This window comes from Apium graveolens, unplaced genomic scaffold (genome assembly GCF_009905375.1).
Source record: "Apium graveolens cultivar Ventura unplaced genomic scaffold, ASM990537v1 ctg8410, whole genome shotgun sequence".
In the NCBI taxonomy this organism is placed as follows: Eukaryota; Viridiplantae; Streptophyta; class Magnoliopsida; order Apiales; family Apiaceae; genus Apium; species Apium graveolens.
Genome location: NW_027421154.1, coordinates 2,850 through 16,965, shown reverse-complemented (window position 1 = coordinate 16,965; position 14,116 = coordinate 2,850). Strand labels below are relative to the sequence as shown.

At 35.7% G+C, this 14,116-nt stretch overlaps 1 long non-coding RNA gene across 2 annotated transcripts; it reads left to right on the top strand.

The window, feature by feature from the left end:
- The first annotated feature begins 4,170 nt into the window (after positions 1-4,170).
- On the top strand, positions 4,171-7,802 carry LOC141704913 (uncharacterized). Of its 2 annotated transcripts, none has more exons than XR_012568126.1 (4): positions 4,171-4,287; positions 5,398-5,760; positions 6,184-6,385; positions 7,744-7,802. It is a non-coding gene; the product is annotated as an uncharacterized LOC141704913 (long non-coding RNA). The 2 variants fall into 2 exon arrangements; XR_012568125.1 differs by lacking the exon at positions 7,744-7,802 and adding an exon at positions 6,990-7,398.
- Positions 7,803-14,116: the final 6,314 nt, after the last annotated feature.

Sequence of the window (14,116 nt, the reverse complement as noted above, 5' to 3'; positions counted from 1 at the left end):
TAGGAACAAGAGGCGCAACAAAAAGATGCTCAACTATACGACTAGAGAACAACATCATAACAAATCATCATCATCCAGTAGTAAAAATAATGATGATGTGTATAAGGCCATCCGATATGTTAGAAAGAGAAAGATGAATTGTGACCAGGACACAATCCTATCCAAGAATAAGAGGAACAATCCGGGCAAAGCAAAAACAGACAAGGTGCACAATACTAGTTGCAACATTATTAAAATTGGTGATACAGTCGATTTGTCGGCCCTTTTATTCACCAAAAAAAGGAATTTTCTTATCAAATCCAACCAACAGCGGGTTAAGGCCAAGGATCTGTCAGGCAAGTTTGTTGTTTTATATTTTATGACACTCGCAGCTTATTACGACGATTTGGGCACAGTGTCAAAACACTTGGTGGATATACATAAGTTACAGCCCAAAGGTGATTTCGAGATCGTCCTTGTTGCAATTAATGATCATTTTTCTCCCGATCCTCATCAAATTTTTATGAAAATGTTTTCCACAATGCCATGGCCTGCCATTCCGTTTTCAGATTTAGAATGCAGGAAATGCCTTGAAAACCTGTTTAACAATTATCACAGAATGCCTTGTTCTGTAATCATTGACCCAACAGGTTTTGTTTTGCAATATGATGCCGACCCTTTGTTTCTCAGGTACGGAGCTGCTGCTTATCCTTTTACCAACGAAAGAATACAATCCATCAATTTGGAAGATAATCTACTTATGCAGCAGCCTCTTTCCATTCAAAAACTATTGGCCACTCCTGAACGTGATTATCTCGTCAACAACAATGGAGACCAGGTATGCATGCTAAATCACCATTTTTTGATTTTAACGATATTAGAAATTTGTCTGTTTTGTTGTTAAGAAAACAGACAAATTTGTTTTGTCTGTTTTCTTAACAAAAAAAAGATATTTGTGTTTTGCATAGTTATTAAGATGTTGCTTAGTCGTCGTCTAGGCTGAAATCAACCGTCTTGATTCTACTAGGTTAGGCGAATTAGGAGGAGTCTAGGTGAGCGACGCCTAGGCATACATTAGGAGATTTAGGCAATCAAATATACGTAAATGTGTGCTTTTTTTAATATATGATTTGATTTTACCTATTTTCGTCTTTAAGTGGTTAAATTTATAAAGTTGTACAATTAAGTATTGAACCATCATACTTCTAACAAGAGTCTCAAAATTAAACAAACAAAAGTTAGTAAAATATATTTGTTTCAATCAAATAGACTAATCTTTAAATTAATAATGTAATTATTGTTAGAATCAATTAAAATGTATGCACATAAATATCTAATATATACGCCTATATATAGTAGTAAAACGCCTAATTCCCCTAATGGACGACTAGGAGGGCACCTTACCTCCTAGGCATCCAGGCAGTTCGCTATTGTCTTTGTTCTTCTTTACGCCTTGACAAGTATGCTGTTTTGTATTACTAGTTTTTTCATATGTACATTCAACTATACATACTTTTACTAACATCGGTTTCTTTCTTTACAAATGCTACTTAATTTGGCAGGTACCCCTCGATGGTCTTGATCATAAGGCAGTGGGCTTATATTTTTGTCCATGTCTAGATAAACATGATGAATTACACACCACAGGGGCACTTAAGAAGCTTTATCAAGAGTTGTCAGAAAACTCGAAAGAGTTTGAGATTGTTCTTATATACACACACGGCTGGTGCGAGCATCATGAGGATACATGTGGTCGCATGGTTGAAGATTCTTTCTTGAATGGAATTAAGACAATGCCTTGGTTGGCACTTCCTTTTAACGACACAAATTGTAGTAAGAAGTTGCAGAGGATATTCCAACAACCCCAAGAGCTCGGAGTGCCAGTACCAGCAAGGATGGTGATTATTGGACCTCATGGAAAATTCATCGAACTGTTGGGCACTCATATATTGTTGAGTTATGGTGCTCCAGCATACTCGTTCAGCTTTCGCAGTGCTGTCAATTTAGAGCTTGAAATGTTAAAAAAATTAAAGCTGGAGATGTTCTGGGATCTGGACACTGTCTTTATGCACACAAATGGGTCCCGAGTTCGATTTTCACAATATATTGGCAAGAGAATTATAATCTTATTTCAGAACGTCCCCGGTACATTCAACAGTTTTTGGAGGGAGATGAAAGCAAGGTATATTAGGATGAAGGGCACCGACGATGAGTTCGAAGTTATCCACATCTATAGGGGGGTCTATATTAATCGTGATAAGAAGATTGTAGCATCTTTCCCATGGTTTATGCATGCTCATCTTGATCAGGGCTCAGAAGCAAGAAAGTATATAAACCGTGTTTGGCCCGATGTTCTGACAAATTGTGGACTTATTGCATTTGATCAGGACGGATCGATTGTTAGAATGAAAAAAGACCCTGAACTTGGACAAAATATGGTATTTCCCTTTTATCAGGATGGAGATATGGAAAACGAGGTCTCGCTGCATGTGAGAGAGTACATTAATATTAAATGTAAATTAGAATGTGTAAATAAAGGGCCAGACCCAGAAGACTGCTACATGACATAATGATAATGAAAGTAATTCTGGATTCTGGTTTTTGTATATGTACTGTGTACAATGATGATGAAAGTAATTCTGGATTCTGGTTTTTGTATATGCGTTTATATGAAAGTAGCGACCAATGGTTGTGTGCTTGACTTGTCTCTGCAGCTGTAATGAAATCTATGAAGGAGGATTTTGGGCATCTGATATGGCAGCCTCCCAGGTAACTATATATTTTCTTTGAATCTGTTTTTGGACCCGAGTTGTTTTTCTTGATTTCTTTGTGGTTTCTCGCTTCGAGCTGAGCTGCTGTAGTTTTAAGTTGCGGTTTTTGGAGGTTTCTGAGCAATTTGAAAGCCGTAGGTATTGTTTAGTGCTGCTGTGGGGTCTGCAGAATCAGGGTCTGTTTCTCTGGTTTTGTGTGTGTTATCTGTTGAAGCTATGCAGATGGGTCTGCAGGTTGCTTTCTGTTTTCGGGGGGTGGTTCGATCCTGGGGTTTCAATTTGCTGCAGATTTTTGTCTCGAGTCTGGGAGGATTTGGTGCAATGTTTTTTGTGGGATTTCATTTTTCTGCAAGATTTTGCTTCGGGTTCTGCTGTTGCTTTTTTCAATTTCTGGATTATAGCAGTTCAGGGGTCTTGGGTTTTTGTGCTTCACGTCTCGAGCTGCGTGTAGAGAATTTGCTGGAGTATGGCAGGTTTATGTTTTTGCTGTGCTGCGTTTGATTTACATGGTCCTTGGGAGCAGATAGAGATTTTTTCTGTCTGCATTTTCCTGGATTTGTCGAGCTCATGGACTGTTTTTTGTGTTGGTGATTGGTGTTGGTTGGTGTTTGGAGTGTGCATGTTTTTCTCTTCTTGGATGGGAGGCATAGGTAGTGCTGCGTGGATTTCATCTATTGGCTGGGAGTTGGCAATTTTCTCCTGGTGTTTAATTTGGAATGTCATGGTCTCTTTTGGAATGCTGCCTTTTGCTTGTTTAATTTGCTGGTCTATTTGCTTAGACTAGCTTTATTTTTTAAGTTAGTGTTTTTCTCTTTCTCAAGCTAGTCCTTAGAATTCTTGGAGTTTTGTTTCAAGTCTTCTTTGTGGCTAGTTCAAACTCTTTGTATATTCTTTTAGTCTATTAGATTTTACGAGGCTCGACCTCATTTACCCAAAAAAAAAATCCTTTACAAAAACCAAAACAGGGTAGCACAAACTGAGCTCTTTTTGCTTTAATTTTATACTAATATAAAGATATTCATGCATATCTTGGTTCTTTTTTTACTTAATTTTCAGAGCTCATGATTAGGGGGATTTCCCTTGAAGGCATGCATAAATTTTAAATGGGAGTGCAAAGTGATTTTAAATAAGGATCTATTGGACAAACTCAAGTTATGGGGTTACAAAAGATATGACACACTTATTCGAGCTTGACAGATTCTAAATGGTTTTAGCTGTAATACTTGGTCATAGGTGTTGATGCTGTTGTTTTGTACAGTCCTCGAATTTTTGAGAAGGCTGGGATAAAGAGAGATGACCACAAGCTACTCGCCACCATAGGTATTGGAATCTGCAAAACTATTTTTGCTCTGATATCAACATTTTTGCTAGACAAAGTCGGACGGTGCCCACTGATGCTTTCGAGTATGGGGGCCATGGTAGTTGCTCTACTCGTACTCTCAGGCTCATTATTTGTTATTAATCACTCGCATCAAAAAATTCTGGGTTGTAGGCTGGAGAAGCAAGAAGAGGACAAAAAATTGATTCAGAATTCTAGGTTTGTATCTTCTGCTCAATTTTTGTGTTTACTGCTCCTTCCATTACAAATTATCAGGAATGCTTGCTTAGTTGCGCTTAAATTGGTAGTTTTCTGTTTAGAGCTTTTTTCTTTGGCCTTGCTATTAAACACTGTATACATAAGAAGAGCATTATTTGGCAAATACATATGAAGGATTTAATTTCGTTTCATATACAAATTTTGATTGCATGACAATGATACTCTGATGTCGGAAAATCTGCAACTTCTTATTGCTGTCACGAGCCATAAGACCAACGCCATTCTACGCAGACTCCTCAAACAAAGCCATTCTTGAACTAATAGAATAAGGGTTAACTTGATATTAAACAAAGAAAAAATTTATCTTTGATCCAATATTAAAGGATTAAGAAGCTACAGTATGGATCCTCTTAGTCATGTATGCCGCAAATCAAATATGTAAATTTATAAAATTTTGAGATAATACAAATAAAAGATTTTTAAGAGTTTAGGCATAAATAAGAAGAAATATTAAATATACTAAAGATTGTGTCATGAAATATCTTGATCCAAGCTGCAAGTTTCCAAATTCCTTTAATCTCATGTTCCATTACATGTGTATACAAAATCAGAAAGAGGGTCATTTGGACCACAGTTTGAATTACGTGATGACAAGGTAATAAGCAATTGAATATGAACAAACCAACATGAAACATAATTGCAGACCTTCTGTAGGAGGCAAGTTGACATTGAAAAAAGCTTTACTAAACCTGCTATCAGTGATACTCCATGTTCCTGGATGATCCACTTACAATTAAGTTATCTTGGCACAGGAATTTTTTGGCTGCCGGAAAAGTTTAAAGCAATATAGTGCATTAAAAGAAAATGAAAACCATTTTCATATAGGATATATGTTGGTTTCGGACTCTTTGCTTTCTCTCTCCCAAACTCGATCAGATTCAAATCAAGTTGTAGAGCGAAGGAAAAAAACAATGGAAATGCCCTCCGTTTTAAACACAATTGATTTTATCGTGCAAATTTTATGTATAATTACTTTAAAATTATTTTCAATGAATTAATGTATGTGTATACCTGTACAGTTTTTGATTCATCTGTTTTGAGGGTATGCAGGCCGTTGCAGTTCTTAGGAAATGGGCAGGCAGCCCTTGGAATTCCCAGGAAGTGGCCAGGTACCATAGCCATGGTATCATTATACTTACTTTCAGTGTTTATTTTATCTTTAAGTTTACATATTAATCCTGTGGGGGTTTAGGTCTATATTGAAGGAAAAAAACAATGGAAATGCCCTCCGTTTCAAACACAATTGATTTTATCGTGCAAATTTTATGTATAATTACTTTAAAATTCTTTTCAATGAATTAATGTATGTGTATGTGTGTACAATTTTTTATGCATATATTTTGAGGGTATGCAGGTCCTTGCAGTTCTTAGGAAATGGGCAGGCAGCCCTTGGAATTCTCAGGAAGTGGCCAGGTACCATAGCCATGGTATCATTATGCTTACTTTCAGTGTTATTTTATCTTTAAGTTTACATATTAATCCTGTGGGGGTTTAGGTTTATATTGAGCTCCATATAAATTGGGTTTTGCGGATTATCCATCTTATGGAAGTTTATGTTGAGCTCTCATACTCTCTTTGGACCTTAAATATATAATCACTTTCTTCCGAGCTTTGTTTGTTCATTATAAGATGCATGACATAATTAATTTATCTTTAATTTTGTACGTCTTTGTTCTTCTCTGTTTTTAGATATTTTCTGATTTATGTAGGATGCCTATGAACATCTCTTTTTAGTTAAGTATTCAGGCCGCTAATTGTGACCACAATGCGTTATGCATAAAGGCATGCTATTGAATTCAACAGCCACATTAAGTTTATTCATTCACATTTTTCCAGGCTTCCTATCAGATCCCTCAGATTTGGTGGTGTTGTATTGTAAAAACAGACGAAATTAAAGGAAAAAGCAAAGAACTAAATTGAAATATCCTATGCGTTTATATGAAAGTAGCGACCAATGGTTGTGTGCTCGACTTGGCTCTGCAGCTGTAACGAAATCTATGAAGGAGGATCTTAGGCATCTGATATGGCAGCCTCCCAGGTAACTATATATTTCCTTGAATCTCTGATCGATTTAAAATTGATTGTTTAAAGCATAAATCATATATTTAGCTCTATTATCTCTCTTCCAAATAATATGTGTGGATTTTAGGCAAAAAAAATTTTGATTCAAAACTTCAGGTTGCTCAAAGTTCCCTTACATGAAAATATTAATACCTTTAAATTTACTGCACATGGATGTGACCTTCTGAAACTGTGCAGTGCATAGGTCAACAAGTACAACCCAAAAGAGGTCGTGGCTATGTTTTTTTCCTGTAAATTGATATAAATACTTCTGTACTTTCATGTGGCTTCATATTTGTTTTAACAGAGAAACGTTTGACAATATGTGTCTACATATAAAAAAGGAAGTTATAATAGGCTGTCGTGAGATCTTAAATTTAGCCCAATTGTGTATTTAAATTCTTTTAGGCGTAATTATAAACAATTTTTGCTTTTTATTTTCCCTTTATACTATTTCTTTAGGTTTAAATGTGCTTTGCTGAACTGCTTAAGTTGTAATTTAGGTGCAATATTTGGTAATATTCCACCAATAGTGGTGTCATTATTATTAAACTTATTTTGGATGTTATTTGTCGTATAAGGTTTACAATACTGGATCCATACCATTAACGGGTGAGTAGCTTTTTGAGTATCATGTGGAGGTGCACCTATCTGTCATGCCATCCATTCTGAATTTGATGGTTTTCTCCGTTTATGTGTTCTAGCTTGCTGATATGTTAGCACAGGCTACATACTATATTTTCCCTTTTTTCATCTCTTTTCATGTAATTAAAAGCTTTGTCCGAGGGGTAGGTCTAGTGAGTTTTTGGTGTGGTGGTTGGGGGTTTCGATGCTGGGTTGTAGTAGATCAGAGTTTTGGGTGGTTTTGGGACATGGGGAGTGCCCGAGGTGTGGATTCTGTCTGGAGTGGGGGTTTTATTTTGCAGGTTTTTAGGTCTGAAGGTTTAGATGGGTTCTGTAGTGCTGTTGCAGGTCGTGTAGAGGGTCTGGTTTTTTTCGAATGCTGGAGAGGTTTTGCTCATTTTCAGTGTGGAGTTTCGCTTCGAAGTCGTGATGCTGTAGTTTCAAGTGGTGGTGCTGTTGTAACTTCGAGCGAAGTCTGCAGAATAGGGGAGTTGTTCGTGCAAAGTTTCTCGTGGTGTGACTTCTGTCTGGGGTTTTGGCTGGGTTCTGTTATTGCTGGAATTTGTTTTTGGGCCCGAGTTGTTTTTCTTGATTTCTTTGGTAGTTGCTCTACTCGTACTCTCAGGCTCATTGTCTGGTATTTATCACTCGCATCAGACCGTTCCTTGGGCTGTTATTTTGGCAATAATTTCGGTGTATTGCTTGTGTCAGTGTTTAAGCATTATGCTCAGGATTACAACCCTTGTACCGATATAAAGAAAAGCTTCAACCTACGCAGGCTTCTTGGTGATATGCCTAGCATTGAAACTCTTAAGGGCAATATCATCAGCCTCTGGATAAAAGTTTAACAAATTAGATTTCTTTCCTTTTCTTAAATTAAAATATGTCTCTTGTGTTTTAATTTAATAATGTACATACATAGTTTTTGGATCCAGGTTTAACTTTTCACAATTATCTAACCTCAACAATGGAGAACTTGAAGACACTGAAATTATGTAGTGTTGCATTTAATGACGTGTATGTGATTTCAAATGCTCTGTGCTTGCTCAGAAGTATGCCCATGTTGGAATGACTTGAGATAAAAGTGGTGAGTGCTAGTACTAAATTGTGTATTAATTGTTAAAATATTGCTGAAACTTAGATGAGGCACCAACTGATAATTTGTTCTTGATTTCAACTCACGATGCAATGTATATGTTACACTCTTGTAATGCAGGGTTGTGACATGAACTGTGGGAGAAACGTAGAGTTAACAGCTGGACAATATTTGGAATCACCAGATTGTGAGCATGTAACTCTAAACCAACTCCAAAATGTGAGCTTTTTATTAAAGCTTTGTGAATAGAAATTCAAATCTATGAGTTCAATGCACCTTAAATTACGTACAAAAGAGACAAATAAATTAGGACGGAGGGAGTATCTTGGAGGAGTTGATCTGGCCTCCATGAATTCTATGAATTGATAATAGAAAGTGAAGGTGACAGGACAAATATTCATGCAACTTAATTCCTGAAGGATAGAAAACATGACCAGGAATTGGTCTTTGAGACATGAGACCTATTTCTTAAAACAGGTACATTCAGTCAGAAGTATGTTCAGCTATTGAGCATTTCCCAAGAGCACCGTCTATTTGCATTCACTCGCTAGTCTTTCACCTCTATTGTTAATAACTCTCACAAACTGCAGTCAGATATTCTTTTTGTAATAAATTTTTGGATGATAAAACTACTAATCAAACTGAGCTTTGGACAAGCCAATTCACGATGCTATGTCAAATACAGAGTTACGTTTTTTTTCCACTGTCAAGGCACAAGGAAAGAAATTGATGATCAACATTCAAGTAACACTTTATTACTCTATTAAAAAACCCGCCATATATTACCATTTCACAATAGAGTTCTCTTCACTCAGGTCCATTGTCAAATACAGAAATTTTGTCTTCACTTATATCAACACTGCAATAAAAGTGACTGATCAGCATTGTATGTCAAGAATGTAGACTGTTATTAATTTCAAACAGTATCTTAAGCCACAAGTATGAGCATCAAAAGTACATAATAATTGAAGTAGTCAAAATCAGAACGTTGTTTTATAACAGAAAAAATATATTGCAAAATCCATGAAATCTGGTAACATGTGACTTAGAAGCAAGATTCTTAACAGAAGTCCGCTTATCCAAAAAAATTCCAGTTAAAATATACTGATAGCCAAGATAGAAACAAAAAATTTGAGCAGAGTAGTGTTTTCTACGATTTAATAGCTGATCTAGGTTGTTACATGAGTAAAATGCCAGCCCACAAAGACAGATTGCTTAGCTAACTATATTTTCATAGATTCAGAGGGGTTAGATTTTACCAATTGAGCATGCAACTGGTGGAAATTTATAATGACAATATACATTTCTTAAATTAAAGAATGCATAAAAGGGATAGGGTATTTCCTTCAGACAGTGTTCATGAGAAGCAGCATAATGCATTCATATTTGGTGTAAATGTTAGAAAAATAATACAAGGTCCCTAATGTAAGATTTGGTGTTGATTACAGAGGTACGCCAATTGAATAATAAACAAAGCTCTTTTACATTTAGGAAGGGAAAACAATCAATCACAATGCACTCTGATAAATTAATAAAAGCATAGGATGATTCCCATAATGCCAAATTAGATAATCAGGCCCTCGAGGATTTCTTACCTAATCAGCCTTGTCCTGTTATTCTTGGACCAAATTGCTTGTAGAGAATTGTCTTGCTGGCTGCGTACACGTCCAAGACAGCCTCTGACACTACAAGCAGCTCCAAGTCACGCATTAGTTGCTCAAGGATTGTAAGTGAAACTAGGTGGTTACCAACTGTCTTCTCTAGCTGTGAAACGTGAAATGTATCTACTCGACTCATCGACTGCATCATGAAAGTATTCTACAACAATCAAATGAAGTAATGAATGATTAAATCACATTAACAGTAGTGAGAAAAATGAAGCAACCAGCACAATCTACACAATGTCTAATCTTTTATAATCAAGTGACAAATTTATAAATCCTGCCCATAATTAGATTAAAAAATACACCATCTTACAGTGAAAAAGAAACAAAAAGGAACACTTTAGAAGCCCTCAATCTGTGTACAAGTCGGAACATAAACTCATTATTGTGCATCGAGAGCACAACTCAACAAAAGTATCAAGTGATTTATGCATTCAACTCTCATTGAATCCCTCGAGTCCTTCAGCTGGGAGGAAGCTCTCCGTGTGGCTGAGAACTCCTAGGAGGAAGCTTTGAGATGGAAATTCAACGTACTTGGTCTGTTTCTTCCTGTAGTCGTACAACATTTCTCCTAATCTAGTTTTTCCAAAAAACTGATTTGCACCAGAGTAGAGAAACAACCAATCTATCTCCTCCGAACCAGTGCCAAAAGTGAACATTTTGTTCCAAACCACCTCACCAGAAACTGCTATTGGTGTCCACAAACTGAGCTCCTTTTCAACAAGTGACCCGTCAGGAACAGTTTTAAGGACCACAGCCACGGAGCCCTCAAAATTCAAAACGTTGGACTTCCTTGCATGAACAAAGCTTGGGTACGAAATCAGTCCAAACAGTTCGGTATGCAAATCAAAAGTTATAATGAAATCCACACCTTCCATATACAAAACCCCGTCAACAACGGGACCAGACCTCAAAACAGGGGATGGGGGGTAATAGAGAAAACTTGGTAACTCAGTATCGACCTTAATGACCCTCCAGGAATCAGAATTTGAAGAATACAAATGCGCTGCTTCCAAACCCACATGTTTATTATCAATTTTCTGATATTCAAGAAATAAAACCTTAAAGTCACAGGATACACAATCAAATCCAAACCCAACTTCAAATTTGTAGGCTTTTAGGACTGGTCGTGGGTTGTCGATGATAACAGTGAAGGGTGTGTGCGGTTTGTCAATAACAGGGGTGCGTGGTGGTGGGTGGAATATTGTATGTCTCCTCTCCTCAGTCATGGTGAAAGCCGCAGGTGGAAGCATGAGTTTCTTATACATCCTAGTTAGGGGATTTAATAGATATAAATCAGCTTTAAAGTTATGAAAAACACAAACAACACCGTTAGAAGAGCTTACAAATTGTAATAAATCAAAAGGGGGCATCAAGGGGATATTCACCGAATAGTGTTTGAGAGAATCGGGGTAGAGAATAGTGGCAGCGTGACAGCCTTCATTATCGTCTACTCTAGAAGTAATCATAATAATAGAGGGTAATTTATTTACAGAAATTAGGTGGTGAGCAATGTGGAATTTAGGTGTTGAAATGATAGAATGCCATAACTTACAAACATATTTACATCTGAACAGCGAAATGACACAAGTGCGAGAGAGTATGTTGAATATAAGGTCCTTCGATAAATACCTCTCAGCACTTGAAGATAAGATCTCGGCCCCTGCATTGTCTTCTTGAGTTGCTTTTGCTTTGCCCGGATTGTCCTCTTATTCTTGGATAGGATTGTGTCCTGGTCACAATTCATCTTTCTCTTTCTAACATATCTGATGGCCTTATACACATCATCATTATTTTTACTACTGGATGATGATGATGATTTGTTATGATGTTGTTCTCTAGTCGTATAGTTGAACATCTTTTTGTTGCGCCTCTTGTTCCTATTAAGAGAAGTTAAATGGTTCCTCTTTCTCTTATTAGATGATGATGATGATGATTGGTTCTCTTTCTCTTATTAGATGATGATGATGATGATTTAGCGTAAAGATTAGATATCTTCTCCTCTTCTTCTTGTTTAGACATATTGTTCATCTTCCTCTTCTTCTTCTTCACAACGGCACAACGGATTGAGGTGCCCAAATCACTCCACATCTTCTTCCTCTTGTTGTTGATGGTTGATGATTTTGATTTATTCTTCCCCTCCTCCTCGACAACATCATCATCATCATCATCATCATCATGTTTACACAAAATCCACTTTCCAGCAGGAGGATCCATCGATTGATTGATTGAGTTTAATTTTAATATCTGTATTATTCTGGGTTTTACTTGTTGTGTGTGTCTTGCCCCAAATCTTCCTTTGCTGTGTGTATATATATATATATAGGCTTCAGGTCGTTTATCTTCTACTGCCTGTATACTTCCTATTTGGCTGCACATGGGTTTGAACAAACCGATCAACGACACCCAACTCAACCCTTTTTCAACCCGAAAAACCCCACCTAATGTAAACCGAATTATAGATGAATTGTTTTTTATCAACCCGACATAAATGGGTTGGGTACGGATTACAAATATTTTTACCATAACCCAACCCAACCCGATTCATTAATATATTCTCCATAATTTTATATAATTTTTTAAGTTTGACATATATTTACGCCTCTTCTCGTATGTTTTCACGTAACTATTATAGTATCTTAAATGTGTTGTGTATTATTTTCTCATCTCCAATATCATATTAAGTTTCCTGGGTAATAATTTTATTTGTTCAATTTATGTTTGCATATTCATTTTCATCTGTAGATGTATCGTTAAAACATTTAGTTATGCATATAATTTACGATATGATATACATTACTAAAATTATGATGTTAATCAAATTTAAATATTAGTACTTTAACTATAATTATACAAATTTCATTTTTATCTAAATTTTCAAGATGAGTGATAATAAATAGTATTAGAACTTTTTTTATCGGATCATTCAACACAAAACCAACCCAACCCGACCCAAACCGATGTACGACGGGTAGGGTTGGGTAACGAAATTAATTTTATGGGTTGGGTTAAAAAAATTCAAGTCGATTTAATTGGGTCGGGTTGTAAAATCGCCTTTAACCCGGCCAACCCGACCGATGTGCACCCCTATTTCCTATTTGGCCGGCCAACCCTTTTTCGGGCTTTGTTTCCAAATATTTATTTATTTAGTTTTCAAAAATATTATTTTATTTAGTTTTAAAACTAAATAAAATAATATTTTTTTAAAACTAAATAAAATAATATTTTTATTGTATTCATAAATAAAAATATGGTGTTTGAATAATAGTAGAATAATATAATTATATTTGATTTATGATCGTACTAAGGACATACTTTAAATACTTATTCTAATAAGATATTATTTTTAATCGTCTACTTTTAATTATAGAACATTAATGCTTGAGATTGTTTTGACAGTATAATATCAAATTTTTAAATAAAAAATTTCTTACGCTTATGTTATGTCATCTTTTAGCATGACAAATATTTTTTAATAATCCCGTAATTTATTAATTATTAATTATGATTAATTAATATTAACCTTAGGCAGTTAACATAAGGATTGTGAATAAAGGTGAAGGTTAATTTGATATGCGTGCAAATCAATTTCCACACAAGAATTTTTTGCAACAACTGCGGCACTACCTATTAGGGCCGCTCATGGATTACGTAACCCGTCAAACCCGACCCGACCCAACCCAATCCTGAAATGAGCCGTTTAAACTGAACCGTTTAAAACCGTGGATTAATTGGGTTATTTTTTATTTAACCCGTTTATAATGGGTTGGGTAAGATTTTATCCTTTTAAAAACCTAAACTAACCCAACCCGGTTATATAACTAGGCCCAACCCATTTTAAATATTTTACACTCCCTGATTCCCTGACCCCGACCCATTTACAATATTACTTCAGAACTTCCCCCAACTAAACCCTAGTTAGTCTGTATAATATTACATTTCATATTATACAGCCGCTCTCACTCCTCAGTCCTCACTCGTCACTTCAGTTCTATCTCATTGGCTCCAAATCTTCAATTAATTTGTAAGATTCTTTTAATCTCTTCAATATTTTGTTTTATTCATATTGATTTGCTGTAAGTATTGATTTGTTTTATTTGAGAGTTGTATGATTTATTTGTCAAATCTTTGATAATCCTCAATTAGTATTTTGGCTAATCTTAATCTTTGGTAACTTAAATGACCTGTGGATGTGGTGATTGTAACTAAATGAATGACTTGTGATGATTTAATAGGTAGTGATATTCATTTTAAACTTGATTTGATTTGTTTATTTTAAATCTTTGGTATGATTTGATTTGTTTCTTGATTTAACTTATTTATT